At 46.8% G+C, this 17205-nt stretch overlaps 1 protein-coding gene across 2 annotated transcripts in view; it reads right to left on the bottom strand.

The window, feature by feature from the left end:
• The window catches only part of LOC119175086 (suppressor of tumorigenicity 7 protein homolog), an 88856-nt gene that overhangs the window by 58876 nt on the left and 12775 nt on the right, over positions 1 to 17205 (bottom strand). The gene's annotated exons all lie outside the window — the stretch shown is intronic.

The raw sequence follows: 17205 nt of genomic DNA, 5'->3' as shown, positions 1-17205 counted from the left end.
CCGGCCCGCGATGCGCATATGACAGATTTTCAAAGACGCTGTCGGCAACGCAAAGGAACTACGCATTAATAAGTCTGTCACTTTACGTGCACCGCCGCTAGCAATAGAGAACTATATAAGATGATGCCATTGTAACGTTACCAAAAGTGCATGGCCTTTTCTATGCTTGCTATTGGGCGAAAAACACTTCAGCGCATTCGCATGACCATATCTGCTACCATAAAATCATTCCGGAACTATGAAGAGAGTATACATGCTGAGGTATCGGCAAAGCTGATGGATGACTCCTCAGGCTTCGACATGTGCGCTTATGTTTATACGGCGATCCATTAGCGAAAACTGGCGAGAGAGAGAGATAAAGATGCAAGGAAAGGCAGGGAGGTTAACCAGACGCACATCCGGTTTGCTACCCTGCACTGGGGAAGGGATAAAGGGGAGAAAAGAGGTTGCAGAGAGATGAGAAGGTACACACAATCACGAGCACACTCGGGGAGCACACACAGTCTACAGGCGGTCGCTCAGGTTTGTTGACTTTAGGTAAATTAGCAGTGCTTTAGTTGCTTTCTGCGCAACTGAGGCAGGTGCCCAAGGTCCTAGTATCTTCTGCACACAAAATGGTCCGGGGTCAAGTTGATTCAAAACCATCCGGAGCTGGCATCGCTGTGTGTCGTAGCAAGCACAGCTGCACAGGACGTGTTCGATAATCTCTTCAGCTCCGCAGTAGTCGCATGTAGGAGTGTCTGCCATACCAATGCGAAAGGAGTGCACCTTTGTAAATGCAACACCCAACCAAAGGCGGCATAACAGCGTCGCATCGGAGCGGGAAAGTTGTGATGGTAGCTTTAGCTTGAGCGAAGGATCCAGTTCATAAAATTGACACCTTTGGAAGCTGGTAGACGCCCAGAACGTGCGTTTGAGATCACGAGCCAGCAGGTAAAGTTGTCTTGCTGCATCATTCCTTGATAGAGGAATCGGGACTACACGTGTTCCTTCATGGGCTGAGCGGGCTGCATCATCGGCTAATTGATTTCCGGTAATACCGATATGTTCAGGCAGCCATTGATATATAATATCATGCCCTCGTGCTAGAGCCTCATGATGGCAATGTCTTATTTCTTGTACCAATTGGTCATGACTCCTCCTACGCATGGCAGACTGCAAACTCTGAAGCGCTGCCTTCGAATCACAGAATATGACCCATTTTTCTGGACGTTCTTGAACGAGATATTGTAAAGCAGCCCTTATAGCAGCAAGCTCTGATGCCGTAGATGTAGTCATATGCAACAACTTAAACTTGATTGTCATTGCCGCAGCCGGAATTGCAGCGGCACCTGATGAGCTGCTGGACGAGACGGACCCATCAGTGTATATCTGCGTTCGGTCTAAGTACAACTCATGTAATAATTGGAGTGTTGCTTGCTTCAATGCTACTCTGGAGTGATTGCTTTTCTTTTTGATTACCGGAATTTCTAGACGTACTTGCGGCTGGTCGAGGCACCACAAAGGACATGCCATTCTCGCAGCTGGCGTATATCCTGATGGAATGCTGTTTAGGTGCTTGGCTATGACGTCTGAAAACGTAGCACGTGGTCTTCTGGAGGGTAGAAGGGCCAAGTAGTAGTCGGGGACACGGCTAGCATGTCGAATGTGCGCTCTGAGGCAATCCACAACTCTATATGTCCTCACCGGATGGTCTTTGGCAAGCATGATTGTGGCATAAGTAGAAGCGCATCGGGGCAGTCCTAGGCAGATACGCAGTGCCTGACCTTGCAAACTCTCCAATGAATGAGTATTGGATTTGCAAGTGTTAGTCAGTACCGGCAAGCTGTAGTGCAATAGACCCAGAAATAGGGCCCTGTACAGCTGTAGCATGGAGGCCACAGAAGTTCCCCATGCTTTCCCGCACATGAATTTCATTATATGCACAATAGATAGCAGTCTCTTCTTCAAGTATGCACAATGTGGGCTCCACGAAAGACTTCTGTCGATTATTATGCCCAGGAAACGATGCGTCCGTGCATATTTGACACTCTGTCCATTGATGTAAACAGGGTATGGCGTCATTGGTTTGCATGTAAACGCCATCAACGCGCACTTCACAGTTGATATAGTTAGGCCTTGTTTCTGAAGGTAGGCTGTTGTGAGGGTTGCTGCCCGCTGTATTCGTGCACGCACCTGAGGGCGAGTAACTGCAGCACTCCAGAGGCAAATATCATCGGCGCATATGGATAGGCACACCGACTTTGGCAGAACCTTCACCAGACCAATGAGGGCAACATTGAACAATGTGGGGCTTAAAACACCTCCCTGAGGTACTCCGCAGTAGGTGTAATGTTCAGCAGTTGTACCCTCATACGTTTGCACAAAGAAACACCTGCCAGTTATATAATCTTTTATCCAATGAAACATTCGTCCACCAATGCCCATTGCTGCGAGAGAAGTGAGGATGGCATCATGAGCTACATTATCATATGCACCCTTCACGTCAAGAAAGAGTGCCACTGATATGCGCTTGCGAATTTTTTCTTGTTGAACAAATGTCGATAAGTCAAGGACACAGTCGATGGAGGAGCGGCCCCGACGAAAGCCTGCCATGCAAGAAGGGTATTTGGTGTATCGTTCCAAGTACCACTCGAGACGAAATAGAACCATTCTTTCCATCACTTTTCCGAGGCAGCTTGCGAGGGCAATAGAGCGATACGCTGTCAAGTCCAATGGTGATTTTCCCGATTTCAAAAGTGGTATTAATCGACTTATTTTCCATTCTCGGGGAACACTGCCGTTGAGCCAGGAGTTGTTGAAGCATGTTAAAAGTTCTTTTCTGGCTTTTTGTCCAAGGTGTCCCAACGCACTATAAGTAATACCATCAGGACCTGGCGATGACATGCGCTTAGAAGCGACTAAAGCACCTTCCAGTTCTTCCATGGTGAATGGAATGTCCATTACTGGTAATCGCGTCTCAGGAACGATCACGGCGTCGATGCTTTCGTTCATAATATTCCCGGCAACTCTCGTGCAAAATTCTTCAGCCACCTCGAGTTCTGTTTTTCCATGATGGAGTGCCAAAGCTTTAAAAGGGTGCCGTTGTTGCGGAGAGGAGCGAAGACCACGAACTGTTCTTCAGATATATGACAGCGGTTTATGAGGGTCTAGAGATTCGCAGAATGCTTTCCAGCGTTCGCTCTCCAGCTTGTAAATGCGTCGTTGGATCTTTTTCTGGAGCCGCCTTGCTTCCCTCAGATCGTAAATTGATCTTGTGCGTCTGTATCCTCGTTCAGCACGCCTTCGTATAGCTCGTAATCTTTCTAGTTCGATGTCAAACTGTGTTATTTTAGACGAAAATGGTAATTTACATTTGGACGCTTGCATAGCTTCCGCTATGGTATTTTCCAGGCTGCAGGCGAGGCCTTCTTGGCAAGCGTCCTCAACACGCGATGTAAACATCGACCAGTCAGTGCCAAATGATTACAACACCGGAAGAGAAATTTTTTATGATACCATCGATCGTCACGTAGGTGGGTATGTGATCACTCCCATGAGTCTCAATATCGCAAAACCATTTAACTTTGTGAGAGAAGCACTGTGACACCAATGTCAGGTCAAGGCAACTGCCATACGTGAGACCCCGCAGATACGTGGGGGTACCATCGTTCATAATGGAAAGGTCGTAATCGGAAGCGAATGTAACAATGTTCCGGCCCCTGGCATTCATCCTAGTGCTCCCCCAAAGCATGTGATGGGCGTTGAAGTCACCGGTGATGATCCAAGGCCCATCGGTCCTCATTAGGATGTCTTTTAATCTGTCGCAGTCAAATCGCGATGACGGAGATATATATCCACCAATAAGCGTGAACGAAACTGCATTCTTTTTTACACGAAGACACACGTACTGATTGTCGTCATTTGAACTTATTGGGTGCGAAAGATAAGTCAAGTCTGTGCGAATGTAAATAATTACTTTGCTACGTTCTTCGCAAGCGGCTGAACAAAAAGCTTCATAACCGGACAATCTATAAGGCGTTGATACGTTTGGTTCACATATGACAAGTATAGGGAATTGATTAGCCCAGACAAATTGGCGAAAGTCCGAGATACGGGACTTCATGCCTCTGGCATTTCACTGAAAAATCGACGCACTTTTAACTTGAGTGCGGAAGATGAGATTTTGTTGAGCCATTGTGCTTATACGAAGTTAGCAAGAACTGGATTCAGTGCATCCAGTATTTGCAGTGCACTCTTAGCAGACGGAGATTGTATGCTGCTCAGTAGCGTGCGAATCGTGGCAATTAATGATTACACGATTGCAGTCACTTGCCTGTTTTGGTTGGAAAGATCTCGAACCGGGATCGCGGACTGGCCGTCATGAAACTCCTTCGGTTCGCTTGATGCTGCTTCCCTTTGAAGTGCAGGCCACTCTGTCGCAGTTAGGGTATGCTGACTGGCTTTGTCCTTTACAGCCTTTCCCATGGCATGTGGTCTGGGAGGCAAAGGAGGTGGTACTGATGAGGGATCTGGCAAACGTGTCGAGGAGGTAGCGGGCGTCCTTGAAGACCGACGTCGACGTGAACGACGCCTTCTGACTTTAGCTGCGGCTTCTCGATGAGATGAGTGATCGCGCACCATCTCCTTCAAAATGGCAATTTCCTTCTGAATCCGCGGGCAGTCCTTCGATGTGGCTTCATGGGATCCATTGCAATTAGAGCATTTCTTGACAGTTGCGACGCATTTATCCGCTTCATGGGGCTCAGCGCAGCGGTGGCATACCACCGAATTCTCACAGACGCTGCTCACATGTCCAAGTTTCATGCATTTACGGCACTGGAGAGGCTTTGGAATGAAAGGCCGCACAGCATGTCTGAAGTACCCCACCTTCACATAAGAGGGGAGTGATGTGCTCTTAAACGCAATCTTCACACAGCGAGACTTGCCTAGCCGGGTGACATCAACAATTGGAGTATCAGTTGTTGACTTGACAAGAAATTGTAAGTCATTATTGGAAATTGCCACATATATGTCGTAGATCACACCGGTTGCTACATCACATCCCAAGGGAACATGAGAGCGCACCTGGTTGCAGTCCAAGTCAGTTACACTGCGCAGAACGCCTAACGCACTTGCGTGCAAAACGTCCACAGCTAGTATATTCTTTCTGGCGTTCACTCTTATGTTCGTGATCTCATTTGGCACGAGCGTTTCCAGAGACCTCGACACAGACTGTCTGTTAAGGCGTTTCATGCTGACGGTAGGAAGCGCAGGCAGAAACAGGATGGTATAAGTGTTCGATTTTGGCGCTTCACTTACAGTTTGAATAGTTGAGGATGAGGATGTCCTCATGTTGGCGAGGCTATACAAGAAGCATGTTATCATTGTACGTCAAGCTGAGCGCGCCCCAAACTATTTGCGTGCAGTGCATCGTTTACTAAGCTCACTCCATCAGCGCCATACCCTGTAATGTATACACGTGCATTTGCCTTTGCGTAGAGATTTTTTTTTCTTCGTGCTTGCTCAGCACGGGACCGAGCAAAGGTGTGGACTATTTTGTCGAGTCAATGCAGTGGCGGTGAGTCCCCTTTGTTTTCACGAGCGATACGCACTTGTGGTACGGCGCACAAGGGCGCGGCAGCGAATGGTTTGGTCCAAGCAGGAATCGCGAACCCAAGCATTTTGCGTGGCAATAGATCATTCTGCTACAGAGCCACGCCGGTTATCGGAACTACTTCGCAAATAGGCCCTAATGTTCGTGAAACATTCCCATTGCAATGCCTGGCTATCCAGTTTTATAAATATTACATATGTACTTCTTTGATGCAGACGTCACGTCGGGCTCACGTGAACGGTAGTTAGGTGTCATGCGCTGAAGTTGATTTATGTAGCAGTGAAGTGCTGTTATCCACCCGAGCACCAGTGCTTCATACCAGCTTATCGCTTCTGGTGTGGCTAAATGTTCCTGTTGACATCGTAGTGCAAGTGCCAACAACTGGTTCTATAATTAGCTTCAACATATGTATGGATGTGCAACATCAACACATATTGTAACGAACAAACACAATGACGGAAGCTAAAACAACTATTTACTTATGGCAAACTTGTGCCCATCAACTAAATATACAAAGGTTGTCCTGAGCTCGCTAGTAAAAAACCTCAACGTCTTCTTTATGGGTCTCGCCGTATGTGCTCCTTCAAAAAACCACCAGCCTTCTTTTTGCAGCACGTGGTGTGGTGACACGTACAGCCAGTGTAGCATGGAGCGTTTAGCTTGGCGCGTTTGGCTTGTCATTTGGTGCGGCAGAATTCATAAGAGCAGGAAGTGGCGCAAGACTTAAGTAGGTGCCTAACAACATGCGGCATTAGTCCCCCTCCCGAAACGCATCGTCCCGATGTGCATGCTGACGTTGAACAGTTTTGTAAAGGAGTATTGATCTGATGCTTGAGCACATTTAGCAGTTGTCTTGTTCAATGCCTTTCGTAGTACGGTTTCATTCGTACTACATGCACGACTTCTGGGCGATTCCTGCGTCGGGTTGAGCACACTTGCCCTTCAGGAATTACTTCGTAGTTTAGCGTGCCTAACCGGCGAAGTACTTTGTAAGGGCCGAAATAACACCGCATCAGTTTTTCCAACAGGCCAGGTGCGCGTATAGGCGTCCACACCCACACTTTGGCTCCGGGGTTGTACTGTACGTCTCTCCGCTTCAGATTATAGCGACTTGCGTCGGAGCCTTGTTGCAAAATGATACGATGTCTTGCCAATTGCCATGCCTCTTCTGCCCTTTCTATGTAGTCGCTGATGTGTTGGTCACTCTCATTCGAATCGTTGACCGGTAACATCGTGTCTAAGGTCGTTGTGACCGTCCGACTATAAACAAGTTGAAATGGCGTGAAGTGTGTCATTTCTTGTACTGCGGTATTGTACGCAAATGTAGCATAAGGCAAAATACTGTCCCATGTCTGGTGCTCAACGTCCACATACATCCACAACGTCTACAGCAAGAGAGTGCGGTGGATTACGCACCAGGCCTGCAAAAAGCTCCTCCTTCACTCCACGCATCAGGTGCCGCAACTTCGTTTCCTCAGCCATGTTCGGGTCGGCCCGCCGGAACAGTCGGGACATGTCTTTAATGTACATGGCGACGCTCTCGTTTTTCCATTGGTTTCGCGTCTGAAGAGCGGCCTCTGCCTTTTTTTTGCGGTCCGTGTTTGGGTACGTAGCAAGAAACTCTCTTCGAAAATCGTCCCACGACAATAAGGATGCTTCGTGGTTTTCGAACCAAGTACGCACAGAATCTTGCAGTGCCACATAGACGTAGCGAAGTTTCCTGTCTTCGTCCCAATCGTTCAGTCTGGCGCCGCGTTCGAACCCGTCGAGCCAGTCCTCGGAATCCTCGAAAATATCACTATGAAAGACCTCTGGTATTCGGGGCAGGTCTATGATGATATGAGATGGAAATGAAGTCGCTTGGGCAGCCACTGCAGGGGCTCTGGAACTTACTGCCTCCACTGGTCTCGAAGAATCGAAGAGGGCACCAAACTCTGGCTGCTCACCTCATAGGTGGCGACTCATGCGTTGGTGTACGGGAGTCAACTGTACTGGCTCCAACCTTCTGGGTTCTGGGCTATGTTCCCTAACCTGAGATGGCCTTGGAATCATACTTAGCACCTCCACCAGTTTGTAACAAACAAATACAATGCCAGAAGCTAAAACAACTATTTATTTATGGCAAACTAGTGCTGGTCAACAAAATACACGAAGGTTGTCCTGAGCTCGCTAGTGAAAACCTCGTCAACTTCTTGTTGCTTCTCGCCGCGTGCCGCTCCTTCGAAAAGCCGCTAGCCTTCTTTTTCCAGTGCGTGGTGTGGTGACACATGCAGCCAGCGTTGCATGGCGCGTTTAGCTTGGCGGGTTTGGCTTGTCAGTTGGTGAGGCAGAATTCATAAGAGCAGGAAGCGGCACAAGAATTAAGTAGGTGCCTAACAATATACAGTAAAACCTCGTTATTTTGAAGACACTGTTACTGTGAAAAAGCTTCGAATAAAGTGGGTGTTCAAATTACTGTGACATGCGAAAACTGGGGTGCAAGAAACTTTGAATTACGGAAAGTAGTCAGAGGTGGTCGTTTGCTGTGTTAGCTAATTTTCCGCTTATAGGATTATGTTTTCCGGCAAAAGCTGGGCCTAATCTCGCCATGAACACAGATGAACAGGAGGCACCGCTGCTTCCAGAAAAAAGAAAAAGAGGTTTCGTAATCAGTTAATTAGTAAGCCTGTGAAAAAGACGTGCTTTACTGCAACACAGTAGCGACACACAAGCAGCATGTCAACTGCTCCTCGCAGTGTCAGCACGTCATGATGTGACCATTTGCCCATCTTTCTGGCAATAGAGTAAAAGCTTGTTACTTTGAACCGCAAGGAGAAGCCACCTCCGTTCGAATTAACGAAAGTTCGAACTAACAAAAGTGAAGAACAACAATAGTACACTGCGAGTAGGGCATAACTATTCATTTTTTGAAAAAATCTGTGATCGCGGTCTGCCTTCTTTCCTTGAAGGCGACAGCCAGCACTTTTTCTCTAACAAGCGAATTAGGTGAAAGGCCTCTTCTCCGCCTTCTTCAGAACTTAAGAAAATAAGGGTGGCATTCAATCCGGCCATGACTTCCACAGCAGAGGGCAGCACTGGTGTTTCGTCCTCCTCCTCATCATCGTCACTGGCAGCGACAGGTTCTGCACTTCTCACCTGACATATTATGTCGCCATTTGTGAGTGCCCCACACACCACCGCACCTGAGTCCACATCGATGTAGTCTGCAAAGCAGACGTCTTCCAAAACATCCGCCATGAGGGTGGCGACGCTGTGTTCGAGCACTGGTGGCTCGTCAGCTTGCAGGGCTTCGGTGCTGAAGCCACAGTGGCGAAGGCAATTTGCTATCGTAAGCGCTGTCACTTGCTCCCAAGCACGCGCAAGCATGTGTAGTGCACTTAGGAGAGTCACTTGGTAGTTATTGCACAAAATAATTCGTTCCAACATATGACGCCGATAAAATCATTTTAAATTTCTGATTATATCCTGGTCCATGGGCTGCAGTACCGCTGTCGTGTTTGCTGGAAGGAAGGCCAGCTGAATGGCCTTCGTCTCAACGTTGACTTTATGAGCCGAACAGTTGTACACAAGAAGCAGAACTTTGTGGCCACAGCGTTCGAACTTATTGTCAAGCTTCCCCAGCCACTGCGCGAACGATTCCCCCATCATCCAGGCCTTTTTGTTGGCCGCGTAGTCTGATGGGAGAGACCGGATGGTCTTGAAGCAACGAGGACTTCTCGATTTGCCTATCACAAACAGAGGCAACTTCTCGGTCCCGGTCATGTTCGCAGCAAACATCACAGTTATCCGTTCTTTACTTTTTTTCCCTCCCGTGCACTTGTTGCCTTTATACGTGATAGTTTTGGTGGGCAGCAATTTGAAAAATAGGGCAGTTTCATCTGCATTAAATATGTCTTGCGGAGAATACTTCTCCATGTAGCCTTGAAGCACTGCGGTGCGCCGACCTTCACACGTTTCCATGTTGACGGCATTCATTTCACTCGACACAGCACGGAAACGAGGTCGTAGCGCTCGCGAAAAAGGTGCAACCACCCATCTGAAGCAGCGAAATCGTCGTAGTCTAGCTGCAGGGCGAAGTTTGCTGCCTTTGCCAGTATAACTGGGCCATTCAACGGTATGTCCTGCGAACGCATTTCCTTTATTCAAATGAGAAGAGCTTTCTCGAGGTCAGGATACTTTGCGGGCCGCAACGTCCTCTTTTTGCTCGCAACTTCTGTCTCTAAGGCGTCTTCAATAGTCCTATTTTTTATATAAGTAGATAGCGTCGTTTTCAATATCTTATGCTTTTTCCCGATGTCTTGCTTGGGCAACAGTCCGACGTCCACTTTCCACAGGGTATCGGCTTTCTCCTGAAGTGTTTTGGCACGGTATTTGCCGCGGGCACACGCCATCAAGTTGGAGCAGCAGAATTGCGACAGACGGGAAGCTACTACCGGCGCTACCGCAACAAACGTTAGCCGAGGCCTAACACCTACACAAAGAATCGCGACAGTCGGAAGCTACTCCCAGCACCAACAACCGAGGTGTATGACGCACGCCCGAGACAGAGACTGCAGAGAAGGCTCGGCGAAGCTACGACGCACCCGATTTGCTGTGTGCTGGTCATGCCATCTGTCGTCTAACGACAACTACGCAGGATTTTCAAAGGCTCTGAGACTGACACTTAAAAAAAAAAAAAACAAATCTTGGTGGTTACGTAGGATGGAGAGCAGGCAGCCGCCAAGAGAAAGAGATTGTGGGGGAGGGGTGGGTGAAGAGTAAGTGGCACTATTTTCTGCACTCTGGCATCCGTGCCAGTTTCTCCGTTTTTCTCTCTGCTCCCTGTCCACGCCGTCTCGTAACTCTGCAGTCGCCTTATCGAGTGACTAGCCAAGCCGCCGGTGCGGTGGCACGTAGTTCGAATTATCCGCGGCAGAACCTACTCGCGTTCTAATTAACGGGCTTTTTATTCATAGGCTTGTATGAAGCTTGGCCGGACCGTAACTTACAGTTCGAATTGTCCATAAATTCGAATTACGGAAGTTCGAATTAACAAGCTCTCACTGTACAAAGAATTTAGTAATGGCCAGTGCAGTGTAATTGCAATGTGTTTTGGCTGGAAAACATGACCATTAAAGTTTTGGAGCTGAGTTTAAAGTGGGCGTTACAGGCAGAAAGTTCTGCCAGCACTGCAAGTCTGCGAATTGCTGGAGCAACTACCAGTTGTAGAAGGAGGAGGAAGCAACAAAAGGGAGAAGGCAGGGAGGTTAACCAGAAAGACATCCGGTTGGCCACCCTACACTGGGGGATTAGGGAAGGGGACAAGAAAGACGAGAAGGAGGGAAAAGAAAAAAAAGGTGGGGGAGAGACTGACAGTAATTTCACTGCAGCGTGTACAACTCTACCACATGTCAGAGGCGTTCACACAAGCCTGTCTTTTTCAGGAAACAGAGCAGGGCTTTCACTGCCTTGTGGGCTGTTGAGGCATGTGGACGTTGCTGTAATAGCACCTGCACAGAAAGAGGTCGATCATCCAGTCGCTGCATTGCGTTGGCAAGTACTTGTCTATCTGAGGCAAATCAAAGACAATGGCACAGCAGGTGTTCGATATTTTCGTCGGTGCCGCAAACATCGCATGCCACACTGTCAGTAATTCCGATTAACATGATATAAGCTTTCGTGAAAGCAACTCCCAGCCAAAGACGATAGAGAAGTGAAGCTGCACGTCGATGTAGGCCGGGTGGAGGCCGAAGTTGTAGTGAAGGGTCGAGCTCGTGCAGTCTTGTACGTCGTATGCTTGGTGTGTTCCACTCAGTCAGTGTGAGACTGCGGGCTGGTTGACGAATCTGCCTCGCCACATCCGCTCTTGAAAGCGGAATCGGAACGCTGTTCGCTTCTTTGTGTGACGTGCGAGCAGCATGATCTGCAGAATCATTGCCGCTTATACCACAATGCCCAGGTAACCACTGAAAGATGATGTCGTGGCCTTTTTGTATTAAAAGGTGGTGAAGTTTCACGGTTTGGTAGGTCAACTGGTCGTGGCATCCGCGTCGGAGAACTGATATCAGGCACTGTAACGCTGGTTTTGAGTCAGAAAACACAGCCCATTTACCTGGTCTTTCTTCTGAATTGATGAGTTCTAGTGCATTACGCAGAGCTAACCGCCAGTTGTAAGTTCGCATACAACCGCCACTTAGAACCGCCAGTTGTAAATTCGCATACATCACATTTACATCAGAGTGACCTTTATAAATTTATTTATATTCACACAAAGAATGAGTAAATCATGATGCGCTGGCATTGCCAGAAGCATGCGACGTGCTGTTCGCGTGTAACCACTATAGTGCAGTGAAGCACGCCTTCTTTTCTGCAGGCACACATTTAAGGTAGGTCACCTTCAAATGCACTTTTTTGAAAAAAAAATTTGTCTTGGGAATTTGATATTTTTGAGCTCCCTATCCATTGAAGAATACTTAGAAAAAATATTATGTAGCTATCTTGAGTCACTCAAAAGCTACCACTATTTTTTCGACCCTTGATGGATGCATCCGAAATCAAAACTGAATGTTTCCGTTTGCACAACACCTACCAAAGTGTCATCTACGGTTAATTCGAACATACCGCACTCTGAAAATGCTCTCGGCACCACACCCAATTCCGCAGTAGCACCTCTAACACCCCAACGCTGCGAGCGAAGAAAAAGAAAACGCTGCGGTAGAATGTTCACACTTTCTCGAATGCCAATCTGAGACGCGCCAGTGCCACGCTTCCCCGGCCTTGCCACGTAGACCCTTCCCCTATCAACGACGCGTGAAGAGAGAGAGAGAAAAAGAAAGCTGCTGTGGAGTGTGGGTTCTCTCTCAAATGCCGATCTGCTTCTGCCCATGTGGAGACGCTACTCCTTTCTCGTCAAGTGCTCGCCACGCTGCGGCTGCATAGAGGAGACGCAGTTGTTGTAGTCGTCCTCTTTAGAGAGTGTCGGCGCTGGACATTGTCGCGCGCAACTAATTTTGCTAGGAGAATGCTGAAGCCAAAGTAGAAATGCTTTGCAAGCTGCGTGCGACATTGACTCGCTCCAAGGCAAACGTGTGCAGGCATGCATTACCGATTACGATGACGGATGTCCTGCAATTTGTGAATAACTGTAAGTGTTGTGAAACTTCCCCCTTGTTTTTAGCTAAATGCACATGTGCCACTGCATGACGAGCCCTTCGTTCATTTAGCTTTCATTAATTCAGTCTTATTCCAATTCGAACAAATTTTAGGGCCCCTTTGAGTTTGAATTATCGAGATTCGACTGTATAAGTGAGCATTTGCTAGGATTCGCCTGAAGTACCATTGGCCTAAGCATCAGTGCAGCTTGCGTGAAAACTTGTCGTCAATGTCAACAGCATAAAACTGCACCCGTAAAACCAGCTGGCCTTCTCCAGCCAATAGACCCTCCAGATGCCCCATTCCAACAAGTCGGCAGGGATCTCCTAGAGCCTTTTCAGACATTGTCTGCAGGCAAGAAGTGGATAGTTGTAAGAATGGACTATCTCGCTCGATACGCTGCGACTGATTCTCTGTACAGTGCAATAGCTCTTGTGATGTGATTGACTTGAGTTGTGTTTAGAGCATATTTTTGGAGCAGCAAAAATGTGTTTTGGGGTGGGAAAAACGACCTTTGGTGTAACCAAAAGTGCACTTTGGAGCAGCTTAAGGCTCACTGCCAAATGGGACGGTGTGAAGCACAACAGCGAACTAAGGAGGAATCCTTTTGAATTAAGAAGTTCTATGCAATAATGGATGTTTGGAGATGTTTGTATAACATCACAGAATATTAACCCAAACTAATTGTAAACCTTCTAGTGCATTTCAATATGGGATGCAACAAACCACAAATTGGTGCTGCACTCTGGCCGCCGAAATAACGTAGGAGAGCAGTTATTAGTGATGAACAAGTAAATCAATATGGGATTTTTTATTGAGGACTAGCAACACTGCTTCATTTTTTTAACTGCAAAATAGTTGTCTAGTTGGTTGTCTTCTTGTCTGACATCTCGTCAAGGGCTGCAGAAAGTGGCATTTTTATTTCACCAAGCAAGGACTGGCACTACAGATGCGCTCGAGTCTCGATACAGAACGTGGTGTGAGCACAGCGGTCATCCGAAAAGCTTCAGGTTTTAGGGGTTGTAGAAATGCTAATATACGAGGATTCCAATGTCTCAGGACATTCATAGACACTCGCAGCGATACCAAGCACGACTCCAAGCCTGTCTAAATCGCATCACAAAAGCTTATTGACAGCACTCAATATTACCGTGAGTGTGTCATTCTCACCCGCAAAGTTCGTCTCGCCGTCAGCAAAGTTAAGGCTAAAGGCGACTCTGGTGACGCGCTGCGCTCGTAGACCGTGTGCCTGCTTGTAGTAATCTAATCGAGCATGCGCTTACAGTTCTGAACTAAAGCGTAATTATATCCTAAGTGATCGTTGAACTGTGAGCACGCCAAGAAGTGACGATTTTCGACAGCAATCTACTCGCGACGAACAAGCAGCAGACGACGATCTCCTGGAGTGAGCATCGGGCCAATGGCGAGGCGAGCTGGGGCAACACGGCGGCCTTAAAAACAACCTTCAATCATCTGCTTTGAGTGCGCTTGTTTTTGAAAGGAGGAAACAGCTGAGGCAGAAAATTTGAGCACAGAGAAGTACTCTTTCCGATAAGCCCAAGAAGCCGGCTCCCGGTCGCGCCATCGCAAAGCTGTAATTTCTTGAAAATTGCTGTTTTTTCGCGATTTCAAAGAATATTTTTGCTACCTAGGAGGGTGAAACAAATTTTACGAAGCACATGTGCGCGGTTTTCAGAGTAGATATTTTGGAATTAGATAGAAAAAGGGTTCCAGAAACTGAAAACTTAATTTTCAGAAAATCGATTTTTTTTGCCATTTTTGGCGATACGAAAGCCGCGTCCACCCTTAATATTTAAGCTAACTATGAGTTGACCTTTGATAATATTTAACAAAGGAGTTTTAAGGGGGGACACGGCACTTAGAAGTGAAAAATCGGCCTAAAAATCAAATTTTTTCTCTCATCATTTTCGGTTCCCGATGCCCTTGCGCACCTATCAGCATAGTTTGGCTTTAAAATTCCACTTATTTCTCAAGTTATAACCAACCCATAAAGAGAGCAACTGCGCGCAAGCAGACCTTTAAATTAAAACGTAAATTAGCCATACTTCAACCGTCGACGGCACGTGAACTACATGCATAGAAGCGACGTTTTGCTTTTTGGAGCAGATTCTGGAGCACAGAAAATGATACTTTGGAGTAGGCTTAAGTGTCTTTGGAGCAGAAAAAGATGCGATAGCTTAGGGTTGCTATTAGCATTTTCAAAGCATGTTACTAAAGACTCCTGCAGCCTAAAACATCACTTAAGCATCTAATAAATATTTATATTTATTATTAAACATGCTGTATGCTAGTATGCAACTAGTATGCAACTAGTATACAAGCCGTATAGCAGCATCATTGGTGTAAATCATGGGGGCGGGGAAGGGTAAAAGGAGTCCAGAATTTTCTGTATTCAGGCTGGGGAGGACAGCCCTTGCAAGTGTGCCCCTTGGGAATTTAGCTTGAGCATGTGATATAATTGAGCTAACAGTTAAGTATAGCACAATCAACATTTTAAAAGGCTCTTTACATGTTACTGCGTACCTCTGTTAAATGCCCCTCAGCTGTGTGAAATATGGAAATTGAACAAAGGTGAAAAAAAAAAAAAGACTGAATAGAACAATGCAGTTGCTCGAGTTCGGACCCCATGCTTCTTTATTTTATTTGAAAGCATGGTTCAATTCCTATACAAATAAAAATACAACCCATATTAAATATACGAACTGGACACAATGGCCAGATATGTGTCACCCGTTGAAACTTTTCTGGATTTACGCCACTGAGTAGCATACTAGGATTATAGTGTATACAGCTTGCTTTTGGTTTCATTTATGCTCACGGGATGGTCCCATGGTTCAACTTCACTATTTCCAGTTTGCCAACACCATTTTGGAGCAGGTTTGGTGCAGTTACTAGCAAATATTGCACTTTGGAGCAGCATAAGGTAGCATTTCTCTTTTGGAGCAGTTTGGAGCAATTCGAGCAGCACTTCCATCACTGAAAGGTCGCGTTTCTAGCCTTTTTTTTTTTCTTTTTCAGTAGACAACTATGCGCCCCTTGCAAAAGCAAAGAAAAAAAAAACCAGTCAAAATCACACGCAGCACGTGATTCCATTGGTTGCTTGACACACGTGACCAAAATGGCGTTTCCCGATTGGCCAAGAAAACTCGCTGGCAGTGTCTGCCGACATTTTGTAAGGGTATCGCCCTTGCGAAGGTGTCGTCACTTGTATCCCTAACGTGCTTGTGCGTCTCTCTATGCCCAACGGAGCGAAAAATTTCCGATCGCAGCATCATTTTGGCCATTCACAGAAGAAAGGCAATGGCAAAAAGCCCAATGGTGCTGCCACTGTGTCGCGGGAGAGAGCGCCGATGTTGTTTGATAACGCCGTCTTGATAATGCCGTCGTAACTGAAGATGGTTCCTCGTGCGTGCGCGGCGTTGAAGCTGGCCGCCCATGTACTGAAGATATTGTCCGAGATGGCTTCCCCGGATAGTGGACGCTCTGTGGATTATGACCACACTAATGATATCGGTGACGGTGAAGTGCACGTAGACATGGGTCTCCCTGACAGCGCGCGCTATGTTGATTCCGGCCGTGTGCGGGTAGACGCTGATGTGATTGATGCCAGTGAAGTTTGCGACGCGCGCACCCGCGAGACAACCACAATGCTTCGTCGGTGCCGGCAACAGTGCGAAAAATTGCGCGCTTTTCAGAGTCAAGTGGTGCGGCAGTGAGGCAAAATGCCAGCAAGGCAAGACTCAGAATTCACACGAAAGCCTCCAATCTGTGATTTCGAGTTTTGTATCAAAGGAGCAGCTTGCTTCTCTTTTTTCTATGCAAGCTGCTATTGCAGAAGCTATGCTGTGCTTCAACACGGGCAACACTAATGCATTTGCTGCGATTCTAGAGCAGCTGGACATCATGATATTCAGAGGCACATCTCTGAGGGCTAGGGAGAAGGACTGTCGTCAGAGTGCAACTTCAAATATACAAGCGTCTCCCGAAGTCTGAGAAAGCTGGTAAAAGAAAACACGTAAGGAGCGGATGCATCCTAATTATGTCCCTGGTGCATTTTCATAACATTTTATTAGTATTTTTTCAATAAACGTATTATGAAAGGTTTTTCCTCGTTTTCTCAAAACAGAAATTTTGGCACATTTGCCAAATTGTAGGGAGAATAACTTCTGTTCCATTCAATTTATAAGAATAATTCTTTTTTTTGCCAGAAAGATAAATGCATGCAGTATGCAATATGGCTATATTGAAGGCAATATACAGATGAAACATTTTTTTAATTGGGTCACATGCGTGACAGGGAAAGGCGGCTTTTTTTTGTGTAAACATTGATTTCCTCTAGCTCTTGTTGAAATTGGCCCAGCAGATTGATTTATAGCATATTGCACTCCTTAAACATCCTACATTGTTTCTACAATGTCGCAATGTTTTGGTGCTTCCTGCTTAGATGCTAATTAGGC

The sequence above is a fragment of the Rhipicephalus microplus genome, chromosome 5 (assembly GCF_043290135.1).
Source record: "Rhipicephalus microplus isolate Deutch F79 chromosome 5, USDA_Rmic, whole genome shotgun sequence".
Classification (NCBI taxonomy): domain Eukaryota; kingdom Metazoa; phylum Arthropoda; class Arachnida; order Ixodida; family Ixodidae; genus Rhipicephalus; species Rhipicephalus microplus.
This window is presented reverse-complemented; position numbering and strand designations above follow the sequence as displayed.